Here is a 16,736-nt window from a genome sequence, read left to right as displayed (position 1 = left end):
TTGATCACTGGCTAAAATAAAGTTGATTTTTAAAAAACTTTTAACAATGAAAGTATGAAAAAACCTTTCTGCAGATCAGTAAAGGCAAGCAAGATTTTGAATACATTGATGCGAAGGGTGAATCTAAGTCAAATTGGATGAGGTAAGGGAAGCCTGATACAATATTGTCAGGATTTGCGCACCGGGACCCCAACCAGTCTCCCTGTCCTGAATGATCAACTCCAGCCCATCCATGTCTCTACATCCGACTGTGCTGATTTTCCCATCCCTCCCTCGTAGCCACAGTCTCTCCCTCCTTGCTCTGAACTCCTGGGCTGCAGCATGATGCCCAACAGCCAGACAGCCCTTCTATCTGGGTGGCTGTGGCAACATTTTAAATCAGCAAAGAATCATCCTCTACTTTTGTACAGATTTCCTAAAAGCAAGAACTGCACAGCTGCAGCACAAAAGCCTTGGATTACAAGAAGTGCATAGTTCAGAGTGATTTTTTTTTGGGGAGATCAAGGGAGTGGGGCAATTGTGATGGGTTCTGAGGTAATCTTGTTCCTTGACATTTGTTTGAAATGGTGCCTGACAAATGGCGTGCTTCAAAAAATTGGGCGTATTCTGGAAGAACAAGCGTAGTAGCATGACTAGAAAACTTGAAAACCCGTAATTGCAGGCAACTCTACCCCCTCAGTTACAATCCCTCCCTCCCTCCGTGGAAATGCCAAGGTGATTATATTTAATGCCTACATTGAAGTGATTGGTCTTCATTGAGTGAACTCTCCCGACAGCGTGTTTAAAGTTGAAATTTGGCAATGGCTGGAGACATTCCCCATCATTCTAACACACCATTCTGGATTCATGCAACAATTTGAACTGAATTTTGGCCCCTTATGTGTTTACTTGTTCTGTTCCAGATTTGTTAATTGTGCCAGAAAGGAAGAGGAGCAGAACCTTGTGGCCTTTCAGCACTGCGGCAGAATTTATTACCGGCAAGCCTGTTCCTCCTCGGTGTGAGCTGCTGGTCAGGTATGGTGACGAATCAATTTTGAATAAGGCAGATGAGTTGAGGGCACAAATTAACACACGGATGTATGATGTCATTGCTGTCACAGAGACATGATTGAGAGAGGGGCAGGGTTGGCAGCTCAATATTCCAGGATATAGGGTCTTCAGGCGAGACAGGGAAGGAGGTAAAAGAGGAGGGGGTATCGCAATATTGATCAAGGAATCAATTACAGCAGTAAGGAGGGATGACATCTTAGAAGGCTCCTCAAATGAAGCCATATGGGTAGAACTTAAAAACAAAAAAGGAGCAATCACATTGCTGGGAGTGTACTATAGGCCCTCCAGGCAGTCAGAGAGAAATAGAAGAGCAGATATGTAGGCAAATTTCAGAGAAGTGTAAAAATAATAGGGTAGTAATAGTGGGGGATTTCAAATTCCCCAACATTAACTGGGTTAGTCATAGTGTGATGGGTTTAGAGGGAGCAGAATTCTTAAAATGCATCCAGGAGAGCTTTTTAAGCCAGTACGCAGAGGATCCTACAAGAGAGGGGTCCTGGACTTTATTTTAGGGAATGAAGCCGGGCAAGTGGTAGAGGTATCAGTGGGGGAACATTTTGCATATAGTGATCATAACTCCATTAGATTCAAGGCTGTTATGGAAAAGGACAAGGATGGGCCAGAAATCAGAGTTCTAAATTGGGGGAAGGCTGATTTTAATAAGATCAGATATGATTTGGCCAGAGTGGACTGGGAGTAGCTACTTTTAGATAAATCTGCATCAGAGCAGTGAGACTCATTCAAGAAGGAAATACGGAGAGTACAGGGCCAACATATTCCAGTAAAGACAAAGGGTGGGACCAACAACTCCAGAGAACCCTGGATGTCGAGGGATATACAGGATTGAATAAAGAGAAAAAGGGAGGCTTATGGCAGCTACAAAGGGCTCAGAACAGTGGAAGCCCTAGAGGAGTATAGAATGTGTAGGGGGAACTTAAAAAGGAAATTAGGAGGGCAAAAAGGGGGCATGAGAAAAACATTGGCAGGTAAAATAATGGAAAATCCAAAGTTATTTGACAAGTACATCAAGAGTAAGAGGATAACTAGGGAAAGAGTAGGGGAGTAAGAGTAAGGAGCATAGTGGTAATTTGTGTATGGAGCCGGAAGACATAGGTAGGGTTCTAAATGAATACTTTGTACTGGTGTTCACAAGTGAGAGGTACGATGTAGGTATGGAAATCAGGCAGAAGGACTGTGATATAATTGTAATTTGTGTGGGGAGCCGGAAGACCCAGGTAGGGTTTTAAATGAATACTGTGTATCAGTGTTCACAGGGGGATGACGTGGATATGGAAATCAGGCAGAAGAACTGTGATACAATTAAAGAAATTACCATAGAAAGGGAGCAGGTTCTAAGTGGTCTGGCAGGCTTAAAAGTAGATAAATCTCCAGGCCCAGATGAAATGTATCCCAGGCTGTTGAGTGAGGCAAGGGAAGAGAGAGCAGGGGCGCTGGCAATAATTTTCAATACCTCTCTGGCCACAGGAGAGGTTCCAGAGGACTGGAGGACAGCCAATGTGGTACTGTTATTCAAGAAGGGAGGAAGGGATAAACCAGGGAACTACAGGCCAGTCTAACCTCAATGGTGGGGAAACTATTGGAAGCAATTCTGAGGGACAGAATTAATCTACACTTGGAGAGGCAGGGATTAATCAAGGACAGTCAGCATGGTTTTGTTAAGGGGTCATGTCTGACCAATTTGATTGAATTTTTTGAAGAGGTGAGCAGGTGTGTACACGAGGGCAATGCATTTAATGCAGTCTACTTGGACTTCAGCAAGGCTTTTGATAAGGTCCCACATGGGAAACTGATAACGAAGGTAAGAGCCCATTGGATCCAAGGCAATTTGGCAAATTGGATCCAGAATTGGCTGAGTGGCAGGAAGCAGAGGGTGATGGTCGAGGGGTGTTTTTTTGACTGGATGCCTGTGTCCAGTGGGGTTCCACAGGGATCAGTGTTGGGTCCCTTGCTGTTTGTGGTATATATAAACGATTTAGACTTGAAGGTAGGAGGGTTGATCAGTCAGCTTGTGGATGACATGAAAATTGGTGGAGTGTAAATAGTGAGGAGGATAGCCTTAGATTACAGGAGGATATAGACGGGCTGGTCAGATGGGCTGATCAGTGGCAAATGGAATTTAATCCGGATAAGTGTGAGATGACGCACTTGGCGGGGGAATAAACGATGAATGGTAGGACCCTGGGAAGTACCAAGGATCAGAGGGACCTTGGTGTGCATGTCCACCGGTCCCTTAAGGTAGCGGGACAAGTAGATAAGGTGGTTAAGAAGGCGTATAGGATACTTGCCTTTATTAGCCGAGGCATAGAATATAAGAGCAGGGAGGTTATGCTGGAACTGTATAAAATGCTGGCTAGGCCACAGCCAGAGTATTGCGTGCAGTTCTGGAATCCACATTTTCAGAAGGATGTGATTGCACTAGAGAGTGTGCAGAGGAGATTTACCAGGATGTTGCCTGGGCTGGAGAGTTTTAGTTATGAGGAGAGATTGGATAGACTGGGGTTATTTTCACTGGAGCAGAGGAGATTAAGAGGGGACATGATTGAGATGTATAAAATTATGAGGATAAGGTAGACAGGAAGGAACTTTTCCCCTTGGTGAAGGGATCAATAACCAGGGGGCATAGATTTAAGGTAAGGGGCAGGAGGTTTAGAGGGGATGTGAGGAACAATTTTTTCACCCAGAGGGTGGTGGGAATCTGGAACTCACTGCCTGAAAGGGTGGTAGAGGCAGAAACCCTCATAACATTTAAGAAGTATTTGGATGTGTACTTGCGATGCCACGGCATACAAGGCTATGGGCCTAGTGCTGGAAAATGGGATTAGAATAGTTAGGTACTTGCTTGACCAGCGCAGACTCAATGGGCCGAAAGGCCTTTTGCTGTGCTGTAGACCTCAATGACTCAAAAGGACTGCAATGTGAACGGTAGAACAAGAACCAAAATGTAAGGATTTTGATCAAAATTGGAAATTTTAGCGAAATAATCATTCGTTTTCTGTTGCAGTTTTCTGTGTTTGATAAAGTACCACATAATAGACTTGTTAGTTGAATTGAAGTCTGTGGGATTTAAGGCACAGTAGTAACATGAAAATGAAATGGGTTAAGGGACAGGAAGCAGAGAGTAATACTGAATGGAATGTTTTAAAAATTGCAGGGCTTGAAAAAGGCAGCATGTGGACGAAAGCAAGATCTGCAAGGTGGATGAGCAGGCTGGCCATGGCATCATGGTACAGGAAGCTATTCAAGGGAGGGGAACAAACAGGAATGTAGTGGTAGTAGGGGACGGTATAGTAAGGGGGATTGACACTGTTCCCTGCAACAAAGAGCGAGAGTCCAGAAGGCTGTGTTGCCTGTCCGGTGCCAGGGTTCGGGACATCTGCTCAGGGCTGGAGAGGAACAAGTAGTGGGAGGGGGTGGTCCATGTAGGTACCAACGACATAAGCAGGACAAGGAAGGAGATTCTGCATAGTCAGTATGAGAAGCTTGGTACCAAATTAAGTAGCAGAACCTCAAAGTAGTCACGTGTAAATTGGCATAGGGCAAATAAGATTAGAGAGATGAATGCGTGGCTCAAAGACTGGTGTGGGAGAAGTGGGTTCTGGTTTGTGGGGCACTGGCACCAGTACTGGGCAAAGTTGGGGCTGTACTGTTGGGACGGTCTACACCTGAACTGTGCAGGGATGAGCGTTCTTTAAGATCCTGAGGGGTCTTGACAGGGTGGATGTGGAGAAGATGTTTCCTCTTATGGGAGAATCTAGAACTAGGGGTTCACTATTTAAAAATAAGGGGTCGCTCATTTAAGACAGGGATGAGGGGAAATTTTTTCTCTCAGAGGGTTCTGAGCCTTTGAAACTCTCTTCCTCAAAAGGCGGAGGAAGCAGAGTCTTTGAATATTTTTAAGGCAGAGCTAACTAGATTCTTGATTAACAAAGGGGTGAAAGGTTATTGGGGGTAGGCAGGAATGTGGGGTTGAGGTTACAATCGGATCAGCCATGATCTTATTGAATGGTGGAGCAGGGTCAAGGGGCCAAGTGGCCCACTGCTCCTAATTCGTATGTTCGTATGAATCGCATAACTAGGGAAGTAGAAAGGGTTTTAAACTAAACGAGGGGAGTGAGGGATCAATCTTGGATAGATGCAGCAAATCATGGGGTAGATTCAAGGCAGGAGAGAATGACAGTAATATGGGAAATGAGGGTCATAGAATAGCAGGAAGGGGCAGTGAGATAAAACCTAAAAATACACCAGTAGTCAAAACTAGATGTTGCGAAGATAACAAAAAGACAAAACTAAAGGTTCTACATCTGAATGTACCCAGCATTCACAACAAAGGAAATACGCATTGAAGTAAATAGTCATTACAGAGACATGGCTACAGGATGACAAGGATTAGGTCCTGAATATTGAGGCGTATATGACATTCAAGAAGAATAGGAAGCTAGGTACAGTTGGAGGGGTAGCACTATTGATCAAGGATGGCACTTGTGCAATAGTTACAGATTACCTTGGTTCAGGAGATCAGGATGTAGAATCGGTTTGGGTGTAGATGAGGGATAGTAGGGGAAAGAAATCACTAGTGGGAGTGGTCTACAGGCTCCCTAACAGTAACTACAATTTAGGGCAAAGTATACAAGAAAAAATATTGGGTGCTTCTGATAAAGGGACGGCAATAATCATGGGTGACTTTAATCTACATATAAACTGGAAAAATCAGATTGGCAGTAGTAACCTGGATGGGGACTTCATAGAATGCTTTCGAGATAGTTTCTTAGAGCAGCGCGTTCTGGAACCAACCAGAGAGCAGGTTATATTAGTCTTGGTATTCTGTTTTGTGACAGGATTACTAAATGACCTCAGTTTGAAGACACTCCTAGGTAGCAGTGACCACAATATGATAGAATTTTACGTCCAGTTTGAAAGGGAGAACAGTGGGTCTAAGACTGGTATTTTAAACTTAAATAAGGGCAACTATGTGGGCATGAAAGCTGAATGAGTTGAAGTGAACTGGAATACTAAGCTACAGGATAGATCAATAGAGAAGCAGTGGCAGACATTTAAGGGGATATTTCAGAATAAGTATATTTCTACTATAAAGAAACATTCTAAAGGGAGGACCCATCATCCGTGGTTAACTAAAGTTAAGGAAAGCATCAAACTTAAGGAAAAAGCATATAACTGTTCAAAGATGAGTGCAGGTCAGATGATTGGTCAGAATATAAAGAATGGCAGAGAATGACTAAAAGGTTAATCAGGAGAAAGAAATTAGAGTATGAGAGGAAGCTAGAAAGGTAAAAACGGCTAGCATGAGTTCCTACAGATATTTAAAAAGGAAAAGATTAAGTAAAGTGAGTGTTGGTCCTCTAAAGGGTGTCAACGGGGAGTTAATAATAGATAATAAGGAAATGACGGATGAAATGAACAAATATTTTGCTTCTGTCTTCACTATAGAAGATACAAAAAACATTCCAGTAATAACTGTAAATCAGGAGATGGAAGGGAGAGGGGATCGTGGTGAAGTTACAAACACTGGGGAAGTGGTACTGAGCAAACTGATGGAGTTGCGGGCTGACAAGTTTCCAGATCCACATGGACTTCATCCTACGGTCTTAAAAGAGGTGACTGCTGAGATAGTAGATGCGTTGGTGTTAATTTTCCAAAATTCCCTAGATTCTAGAAATGTTCCATCAGACTTGAAAAGTAGCAAATATAACTCCTTTGTTCAAGGGGAGAATTTTTTCCCCATCGGTGGGCGGGGAGTGGGGGGGGGGTTGGGCGGGAGTGGGTACGCAGCCAATTGCCGCCTGCGATCGGCTGCATGCCGCCATTTTACATGGGCTGGCCAATTAAGGCCCGCCCAGCGTGACGCGCACCCGGAAGCGCTGAGTGCTCCCTGTGCGGGCGGTGGTGGGGGGGGGCTGAGTCGGGGCCTGCTCATGCACAAAAGAGCGCAGAAATCTCCCTGAGGGCACAGAGCTGCCTCAGGGAGATTACTTTTATTTTTAAAAAGTTAAAAAAGGAAAAAAAAAAGTTTGAAGACATGTCCCCTCATGTGACAGTGTCACATGAGCTGGGACATGTCTATGAATTTTATGAAAAATTTTTATTAACGTTTTAAAACCTTCGTGAAACCTCATCCCGCCCGTGGATGAGGTTTCATGATAAATGTGAAGGCCGCCTGGGCTAAGGCTAGACGGGCAGCTCAGTTAATTATTTCAATTGGAATTTAAATGGCCTTTAGTTTGGCAGGCTCACAGCCAACTCCGGTGCGCGCCCGCCGAACTGAAGATCGGAATGACGCGCAGTGACGTCGGGACGCACGCCCGACGCCACCGCACGTCAGCAAGCGGGACCTGCCCCCGCTCGCCGACCCGAAGATTCTGGCCCAAGAATGGAGGGAGGCAGAAAACAGGAAACTACAGGCCAGTTAGCTTGATGTCTGTCATGGGGAAAGTGTTAAGGAGGTTATGGCTGGGCAATTAGAGAACCTCAAGGTAATCGGGAAGAATAGGCATGGTTTTGTGCAAGGGAATTCATGTTTATTGGAGTTTTTTGAAGGAGTAGCATGTACCGTGGATAAAGGGGAGCCCATAGACACACTGTACTTGGATTTCCAGAAGGCATTTGATAAGGTGCCACATCAAAGGTTATTGTGGAAAATAAAAGCTCATGGTGTAGTGGTTAACGTATTAGCATGGATAGAAAATTGGCTGGATGGCAGAAAGCAGAGAGAATGCATAAATGAGTCTTTTTCTGAGTGGCAGGATGTGACGAGCGGAGTCCCACAGGGGTCAGTTCTGGGGCCTTAACTTTTTGCAATTTATATCAATGACTCAGATGAGGGAAGCGAAGGCATGATAGCTAAGTTTGCAGATGACACAAAGATAGGTGGGGAAGTATATTGTGAAGAGGACATAAGGAGGTTGCAGTCAGATAGGTTGAGTGAGTGGGCAAAAATATGGCAGATGGAGTATACTGAGGGAAAATGTGAAGTTGTTCACTTTGGCTGGAAGAATAAAAAATCAGAGTATTATTTAAACATAAAACGTTGCAGAATTCCGAGGTGCAGAGGGATCTGGGTGTTCTAGTGCATGAGTCACAAAAAGTTAGAATGCAGGTACATAAAAGTAAGGATGCTATGCTTTAGTTATATAGGGCATTGGTGAGACCAAATCTCGAATACTGTGTGCAGTTATGGTCTCCTTATTTAAGGAACAATGTAAATGCATTGGAGGCGGTTCAGAAGAGGTTTACTAGATTGATACCTGGAATGAGTGTGTTGTCTTATGAGGAAAGGTTAGATAGACTGGGCTTGTTTCCACTGGAGTTTAGAAGAGTGAGGGATGACTTGATTGAAGTATATAAGATCCTAAACGGTCTTAACAAATTGGACGTGGAAAGGATGTTTCCTCTTGTGGGTGAGTCCAGAACTAGGGGGCACTGTGTTAAAATTAGCGGTCGCCCTTTTAGGGCAGAGATGAGAACTTTTTTCTCTCAGACAGTTGTGCGACCTCAGAATTCTCTGCCTCAGAAGTGGGTGGAGGCGGGGTCATTGAATATTTTTAAGGCAGAGGTGGATAGATTCTTGTTAGGCAAGGGAATCAGAGGTTATTGGGGTAGATGGGAATTTGGAATTCTAAACACACAAACAAATCAGCCTTAACCTTAATGAGTGGCGGAGCAGGCTCAAGGGGCCGAATGGCCTACTTCTGCTCCTATTTTGTGTGTTCATATGTATGTTCATAAAAGGTACCTGGATCTGCACTTGAAGTGCTGTAACCTGCAAGGCTATGGTCCAAGTGCTCGAAAGTGGGATTCAAATGAGCAGTTAATTTATTTTTTCTACTTTTTTTTGCAAGCACATGTCGTAACTTTTCTATTGTTCTATGAATTGGTGCCAGTTACAGTGGTTCACCGGATAGTGTTAGGACTCCAGTGCTTTTTGATATCTATTAATGACCTGGAATGGATATAGGGGGCATCATTTCAATGTTCATAGCTAACACAAAGCTTGAAAATGTAGTAAATAGTGAAATGGAGAGTAGAAGGCCTCAGGAAGATGTATAGATAAATTGGTTCAATAGGAAGACAGAGAGTAGATGAGATTTACTGCAGCAAAGTGAGAGTAGAGATCATGTAAATTGAATGGTACAATATTAAAGGGGCTGCAGGAACAGAGGCCTGGGATATTCACATACTCAAATCTTTGAAGGTGGCAGCACAAGCTGTTAAGGTTATTAAGCAAACACACAGGATCTTAGGCTTTATAAATACAGGCATTGATTACAAAAGCAAGGAAGTTCTGGTAACCCTTTAGAAATCACTGCATAAGCTCAGCTAGATTATTATTTCCAATTCTAGGCACCAGACTTAGGAGAGGATATAAAGGGTTATTATTTAGAGTACAAAGATAATTGACAAAATTGTCAGGGGAGGTGAAGAGAAATCATTTTTGCAGCGAGTTGTTATAATCTGCCATGCAGAGACTGAAAGGGGCTGGGGGGTGAGGTGGAAGCAGTTTCGATAATTACTTTCATAACGGAATTGGATATATATCTGAAACGGAGAAGAATTACAGGGATGTAGGGGAGAAGTAGTATCAACAAGGTGGAAAGGCTGGTATAGACACGATGACCCAAGTGGCCATTCACTGTACTGTATAATTCTATGATAATTGACTGACTGTGACTTTTGTGTTGTAATAGGTTATAGCGAGCAGATGAAAGGTTGAGGTGCAGCAAAGTTCTGTGAATGCTTCAATGGGCCCCGTATCCCTATCTGGATAATGTGTGGGTGGTGGTATAGTTAGCCTTAGTATTCCTGGATTGGGAAGGGGTGAATCTAGCAAATGTTCCCTTTCCTGATCACTAAACAGTTACTCTTTGGTGTATCAAACATCCTCAGTTGGAGCACTGTTGTCTCTGATACAAAGGTTGTATCTATTGTAAAATGTGTGTAGTTCAGTAGGTCTCATTAAGAGTTTCATAGTTTTAGGTAGTTCAACAGTATTTATTAGCTTCTTATAACTATATACGCTTGTACAGTAAAGGTTCTAAGCTCCATGCTTGTTTATACACACGTCCAGGACAAGACTGACCTCTACGTACAGGCCATGTGTTCCTTTACATCACAGTGTGGGCCGTACTGGACTCAGTCCCATGTAAATAACCCTTTCTAAGCCTGAGCCTTCTACTACACCTCCCCTGAAGTCTTTATCCAACGTACTTACAATGCATTCCCATTTACCCAACATATTTACATTACTTCTACTATCCCTTCTCCCACCCCCCCCCCCCACCCCCCACCGCAAGTCTCTGAATTTACAGGTTCACGTGATCGAGAGGCCTTATAATTCTTCCATGTCTTTTCTTTACAACCATTGGCAGACTAGTAGTCTCTGTTTGCCTTAGGTGGCTTGGTGGTTTTCACTTTGGTGAATAGGTGGTTTTTGGTGTGGTTGTTCTGGCGTTTAGTTGGCTCCTGATTCTCTTTTTTCATTCTTTGGCGTTGAATCAGTCTTTGTCAACCCCCCCATCTGGTGTTATGGATGGCCGTTGGTTTATCCCATTCTTTACAGGGAGAACGAACTCACACACTATTTTAGTTTTCTTCCTACATGCAGTTTGTCGTGGTGCATGCTTGGATGGAAGGATGTGTCTCTTGATGTGTGGGTGTGACTTCTCAATAGGATCACCTTTTAGTTTGGTTTTCTGGAGTGCTGCAGTAGGTTAGCTACTTCTCTGTGACAGCATTGTCTGGCTAATGGTTGTACTGGCTGGAGGTTGTAGTGTCTGTTTTGTGGTCTATAGATATAAATCACCAAGAGGTGTCAGGCTAGAGGTTGAGGCTCTTCTGGCTGCTGGCTCATCTCTTGACTGTCTTCCACTTGAGGCGTCGTGGTAACCATCTGTGCACCTGTAGAGAAAGTGATTAAACCAGCTCTGCAAAGACTGAAGATAATTCTGAGGTGAAGCTCCAGTCGAGAGTATCTTTCTTGTTGGAACTCTCGATAACTTGCAGTTCTGTATAATTCACGACAGTGGTAGTTTTGATGTCTTCTGCCATTATAAGATTCAGGGCCGCCCAGGCATCTCTGCTCAGGAGAGAAAGGGACAGGTTACGGATGACATACATGACTTTGAAGATTTGTTTGGCGTCATAGCTTAATGGCTCCAGAATCATGCCTATGACCGGAAGTAGGATTCCTCCAGGCCCATAGAGTGTTGTGTCTGTTCTTCGTAGCCAGAGGTCTCTCAGCCATGGTTCCTTGTCCAATAGGATCTGAACGTTGGCCTCAGTGCCCAATTTAAAGTTTGTGAGATGATCATTAATTGAGATGTTCGCGTTCCAGAACGAAAATCCAGGATATTTGACCTCACCCAAGAAGCATAGTTGTGTCCTCTTGGTATGATATCTTGACCTTGTGAATCATGTGCGTTTGGATGTTTTGGCTTTGCACAGCTTCCCGAAGTGTCCTATGGGGTCACAGTTGTAGCATTGTGCTGAGGTTGCCGGACATTGATCACACCTGTGGGGACGCTTGACTCCACAGCACCGGCATGGTCGCTGTACCGGTCAGTTAGGGTATTGCATCCCTTGGCCACGAATATCCCTGTTTCTCTGCTGTTTCACTAACTGGACAGTGGGGTTTACCTTGTACCATGGCATTCTGTCCCCCCTTAAGATGGATCTGTGCTGTAAACGAATTTCAGATTGCCTGACAATTTGAATGGCCTTCTCAAGGCCTTTTTCCTTTGCTTGAAGCATTTCTGAGAATACATTATTTTCCACTCTGGCCACAAGTCTATCCCTGAATGGTTCTGATTTCAGGTTACCATAATCACAGCCTTCAGCCATTCTGTACAGTTCATTAATGAAGGAGTCAACAGGTTTTCCTGGCTGTCGGACATGTTTATTAAACTTTGCCCTTTCAAGGATCTTGTTACTCCTGAGATTAAAACAAGTGTCAAATGATTTTAAAACTTCATCAAATTTTGCTGAGGATTCATTGATTCCTTGTCCAGCTATTATATGGTCAGCTACTGGGCCAACTGAATAAAGGAGTGTGTTAAAGCTGTTCAGCTTCTGTCTTTATCTAGACCTGAATCCAAAAAAAATCTTTCTCCAAAGTCCCAATGTTGTGACTGATTTGGGCCTTGGATGAGTGTAGATTTCTGATCCATGGTCATTAATTTTTAAAAATAGGTGTAGCTTTAAGGACTCTTTGAAAATCCAAGCCCTGTCCTGTGCTTCTTCACAATAGGTTTTCCCACACTTGCTGGTTTTGGCAGGGTCCTGCAGTAATGGCATCCGCAAACTTTTCTTTTCAAGACTGACTCCCTGAACCGATTTGTTAGATTCTTCCCTGCTCTTAATAACTATTTTTGGGTCACGGAACCATTGAATCCTGGCTTTTGCTGGGTTTTTAGCTGCCAAATATCTTTTCCTTAATTTTTTTTCCCCTAATAGGAGCAAGCTCGGAACCAGGCTGTTCACCCAGCATTTTAAAATGGCAATTCAGACTAATGGCTCAAAAGCTTTTTTAATCTTGTTCTGTCCAAGACTTAAGTTTTTAGCTCACCCCTGCTAGGTCTTCTGATTCTGCACTCTGGATACTGAAGCTGGACTTCCACAGGATTCAGTGGAGTCTTCTGCTCCGGGGTAAAGTTATATTTCTGCCTTCAGCTTCCAGTCCTGTTTTGGGGCTTTTCTTTGGCGATCTCCTTCTGTGCCTTTGTTTCTTGAGCTTTGCATCATGTCAGAATGGTTCTGTGTTTTCAATCCTCCAGGTTTTTAATTTTCTTCTGCAGCCTCTGCAAGGTTCTGGATTGCTCCATTTGCTGCCACCATGTTGTAAGATGTGTGTAGCATGGTAGGTCCCATTAAGTTTGTAATCTTAGGTAGTTCAACTATTATTTATTATCTACTAGTAACTATATACATTTGTACCGTAAAGGGTCTAAGCTGGGAGCTACACGGTTCTGTCCTGTACAAGACTGACCCTTAGGTACAGGCCATGTGTTCCTTTACATCACAGCGTGGGCGGTACTTTACTCAGTCCAGCGTTAAGCCTTTCTGTGGCAGACTCTTATACTACAGAATCCACAGTAAAATAGGCACTGAGGTCAGGAACCACTCCCTTAACAATCATCCTGCTACTTTCTGAAAGAATTACACTGCTGGAAGCATTTCGATGTATTCAGGATGTCTCAAAGTGCTTTAGCTCCAATGTATTACCTTTAGAAGTGCAATCACTGTTGTTATTAAGGCAAATAGAGCAACTCAGTTTGCACACAGAAAGATCCCAACAATAAGAATGAAATAACTGATCTCATAATCTGACCTGGCTGTGTTGGTTGGTGATTAGATGTTGGCCAGGACACCAGGAAAACTCCCTGCTCTTCCTTATATCGAGCCATGGGATTGTTGTTGTCTATTTTAACACTCCGGCGAGGACGCAGTTGAGCACGCTTTGAAAGATGTTACCTCTGACAGTGCAGCACATCTTCAGTGCACTACTGCAGTGCCGGCCTGGATTACATGCACAAGTCCCTGGAGTGGGACAGGAACCCACAATTTCTGACTTGGAGGTGAGAATGCTAACCACTGGGCTGACAGAGGTGATAAAACTTTGGCTCACAAAACACAAAAATACTGACCCCTCGATCTTTCATTACACTGACAGTTTTTCTTCTTTCTTCTCCAGCAGGAGAACAAGATGAATGTCATCCTTGCCCTCATTGCAGTGTTGCATTTACCACTGCCGCTTTTCTTCAGAAGCACATCAGAAAACATCCAGAATCCTGTGGACAAATTTCATCAGGACAAACCTCTCCTTCCAGCAATGGTCTTTTGTAGCACCAGAATGAGCAGGGACCATTCACACAATCTGTACAGGGGAAAGAATTTATAAAATCAAATGATCTTCACCTGCATCAGCGGATCCACACAGGAGAGACCCTATAAATGTACGGATTGTGGGAAGAGTTTCACATGGGCTGGGAACCTCCATAGACACCAGCGGATCCACACAGGAGAGAGACCCTATAAATGTACGGATTGTGGGAACAGTTTCACACGGGCTGGGAACCTCCATTGTCACCAGCGGATCCACACAGGAGAGAGACCCTATACTTGTACAGATTATGGGAAGTTTCACACGGGCTGGGAACCTCCATAGATACCAGTGGATCCACACAGGAGAGACCCTTTTAACGTACGGATTGTGGAAAGAGTTTCACACAAGCTGGGAACCTCCATTATCACCAGCGGATCCACACGGGAGAGAGGCCATTTGAATGTACTGAATGTAGAACGAGTTTCACACGGGCTGGGAACCTCCATTATCACCAGCAGATCCACACAGGAGAGAGACCATATAAATGTTTTCAATGTGGAGTTTCACAGATTCAGGGAACCTGCATAAACACCAGCGAATCCACAGAAGACCCTATAAATGTACTGAATGCGGAATGAGTTTCACAGCATCAGGGAATGTCCAGAGGCACCAGTGGATCCATACAGAAGAGAGGCCCTATAAATGTACAGATTGTGGAAAGAGTTTCACATGGTCTGGGAGCCTCCATAGACACCAGTGGATCCACACAGGAGAGAGGCCCTATAAATATACTGAATGTGGAAAGAATTTCACAAAGGCTGGGGACCTCCATAAACACCAGTGGATCCACACGAGAGAGACCCTATAAATATACTGAATGTGGGAAGAGTTTGAGTCAGGCAACATCCATAAACACCAGTGAATCCACAAAGAGAGGCTGTATGAATGTACTGAATTTGGAAAGAGTTTCACACAGGCAGGGAGCCTCCATATACACCAGCGGATCCACACAGGAGAGAGAGGCTGTAGAAATGTACAGAATATGGGGGGAACTTTGCTTCTAACCATCAGCTGAAAGGTCACACTTGTTTTGAAACTTGCCATCGTTGTGGGAAAGTTTTCAAGGATTCTGCAGTTTTCAATGTTGAAAAGGCAAAATGTTTTGAAAGCTAATGAAGAGAACAATATACAAATCATATTTTACTAAATCTGATTTTTTTGTTTGAATGGCCAGGAATAATTTCTACTTATCTCTGATATTAGCATTAGTTAGACATTTGCCTTTCATTCCTAATATTTTTATGTGGACAATGCTGGAATATAAGGTAAATTTCATGATTCCGCACTCCCTGTGAGGGTTGGAGATTTGGCACTAGCCAAATGTTGTTCTAGCCTCACGTTGGACCATCTTTGAAATTGTTTTGCCAGTGTGGGTTTTCAAAATGTTCCCTCTGATATAAACTGCAGCGTTTGCAGAACGTGCCTAACCTTTGTGAATCTTTATCCCACTGACCTGTCGCAACTTCTATATTCTGATGGTGAAAGGTCACTCCCATGCAGTCTGGTTACATCTGCCTTGGTAAAGTTGCCTATCACAAAATAGACGGTGTTAATAAATGCAGTGACTGAAGACGTAACCGCTTTTATTGTTGCTGCAGGTGTTGAAAACTATTCTGTGCTGCGGACTCAGTGCTCCCAGTTACTTTTCTCAAACACCTCCCCCGCACCCCCCACATGAACTTTTCAATGTTTAACCATGAGATGATCAATAAAATTCTGCTGTCATTATCAACATTTAACTGTAATCAGAGTATGCAGCTGAAAATGAATCAACTATATCGTCAATTCAATCTTTTCAGTCCACATTAAACATGCAAACTAATTGATGTGTCTACATTGTCCAAGTATAAACTGTGTTGATGTTCAATGTTACCGAAATGTTATTAAAGAAGAAATTTGTGATCAGATTGTCAACGAGCTATTAATTTAACATTAATATACTTCAGCGTCTAGCCAGTCTGTGATCAGAAGATTGTGCTTTGCGAGTCTGAGCCAGCGATAAAGCGATGAGACAGATATGTAATGGAACAGCAGGAAAGGATCAATAAATTCCGAAGGATCTGTGCAACCCAGGGGCCTCGGATGTCGTTTTAAACTTAGAGTGAAATGTGAGTGATTTAGGTCAGGCATTTGATCCCCTGCCTTAAGTTTGGTGAAGTACAACCAAATGAAAAGTCAGGAACTGGTATCAGTGGTCAAGCCTGGGGTCCCGGAACACCACTCCCCAAATACAGACAGTGCTGAGTGAAATGGAGGCTGCCAACATCAGAGCCCAGAAGAATTGTATAAGCAACAACAGACAACCAATGCTCTAATCCAAGCTTCGAAATGCCCAAACACGATGGGGCGAGTTCTCCCGGCAAAAGTGCTGAACAAAGCTCAAAGGAACAGAGAATGTTTCATTCTGTCCGTTCCCTCTTGCGCCACCTCACTATTACTGGTCGGCAAATGGGGCGGTGGGCGAGGTTCCAGAATTATTGTCTACATATCATATCTCATTTGTTAATTTATTGTAGAACTTTATGTTGAAAAATAATTAAGTTCTATGCTTGTTTCGTGGAACAAAGTAATCGTGGAGAAAAATTCAACGAGATAAGAGAGTGCTATGCAAATAGTTTGGTACCAACAATTTGCATTTTTGTGGCAAGTTTAACATGGGAAAGCGCCCCACGATGCAAAATAAAATGAGAGCTTCCCTCCTCCTTCAGATCAAGATTGAGCGCTGTTGGACGCTGGAGTTCACAATTGAACATTTCCCCGTCATGGTAACTAA

The 16,736-nt window shown here is 43.5% G+C and overlaps 1 protein-coding gene and 1 pseudogene across 2 annotated transcripts in view; one reads left to right on the top strand and one right to left on the bottom strand.

Moving 5' to 3' along the window:
- The window catches only part of LOC144671554 (histone-lysine N-methyltransferase PRDM7-like), a 177,965-nt gene that overhangs the window by 26,068 nt on the left and 135,161 nt on the right, over positions 1 to 16,736 (bottom strand). The gene's annotated exons all lie outside the window — the stretch shown is intronic.
- LOC144671579 (uncharacterized) lies at positions 13,754 to 15,615 on the top strand (annotated as a pseudogene). Its single transcript, XR_013573946.1, has 2 exons — positions 13,754 to 14,217; positions 14,271 to 15,615. The product of XR_013573946.1 is annotated as an uncharacterized LOC144671579 (transcript).

The sequence above is a fragment of the Cetorhinus maximus genome, chromosome 33 (genome assembly GCF_964194155.1).
Source record: "Cetorhinus maximus chromosome 33, sCetMax3.hap1.1, whole genome shotgun sequence".
In the NCBI taxonomy this organism is placed as follows: domain Eukaryota; kingdom Metazoa; phylum Chordata; class Chondrichthyes; order Lamniformes; family Cetorhinidae; genus Cetorhinus; species Cetorhinus maximus.
This window is presented reverse-complemented; position numbering and strand designations above follow the sequence as displayed.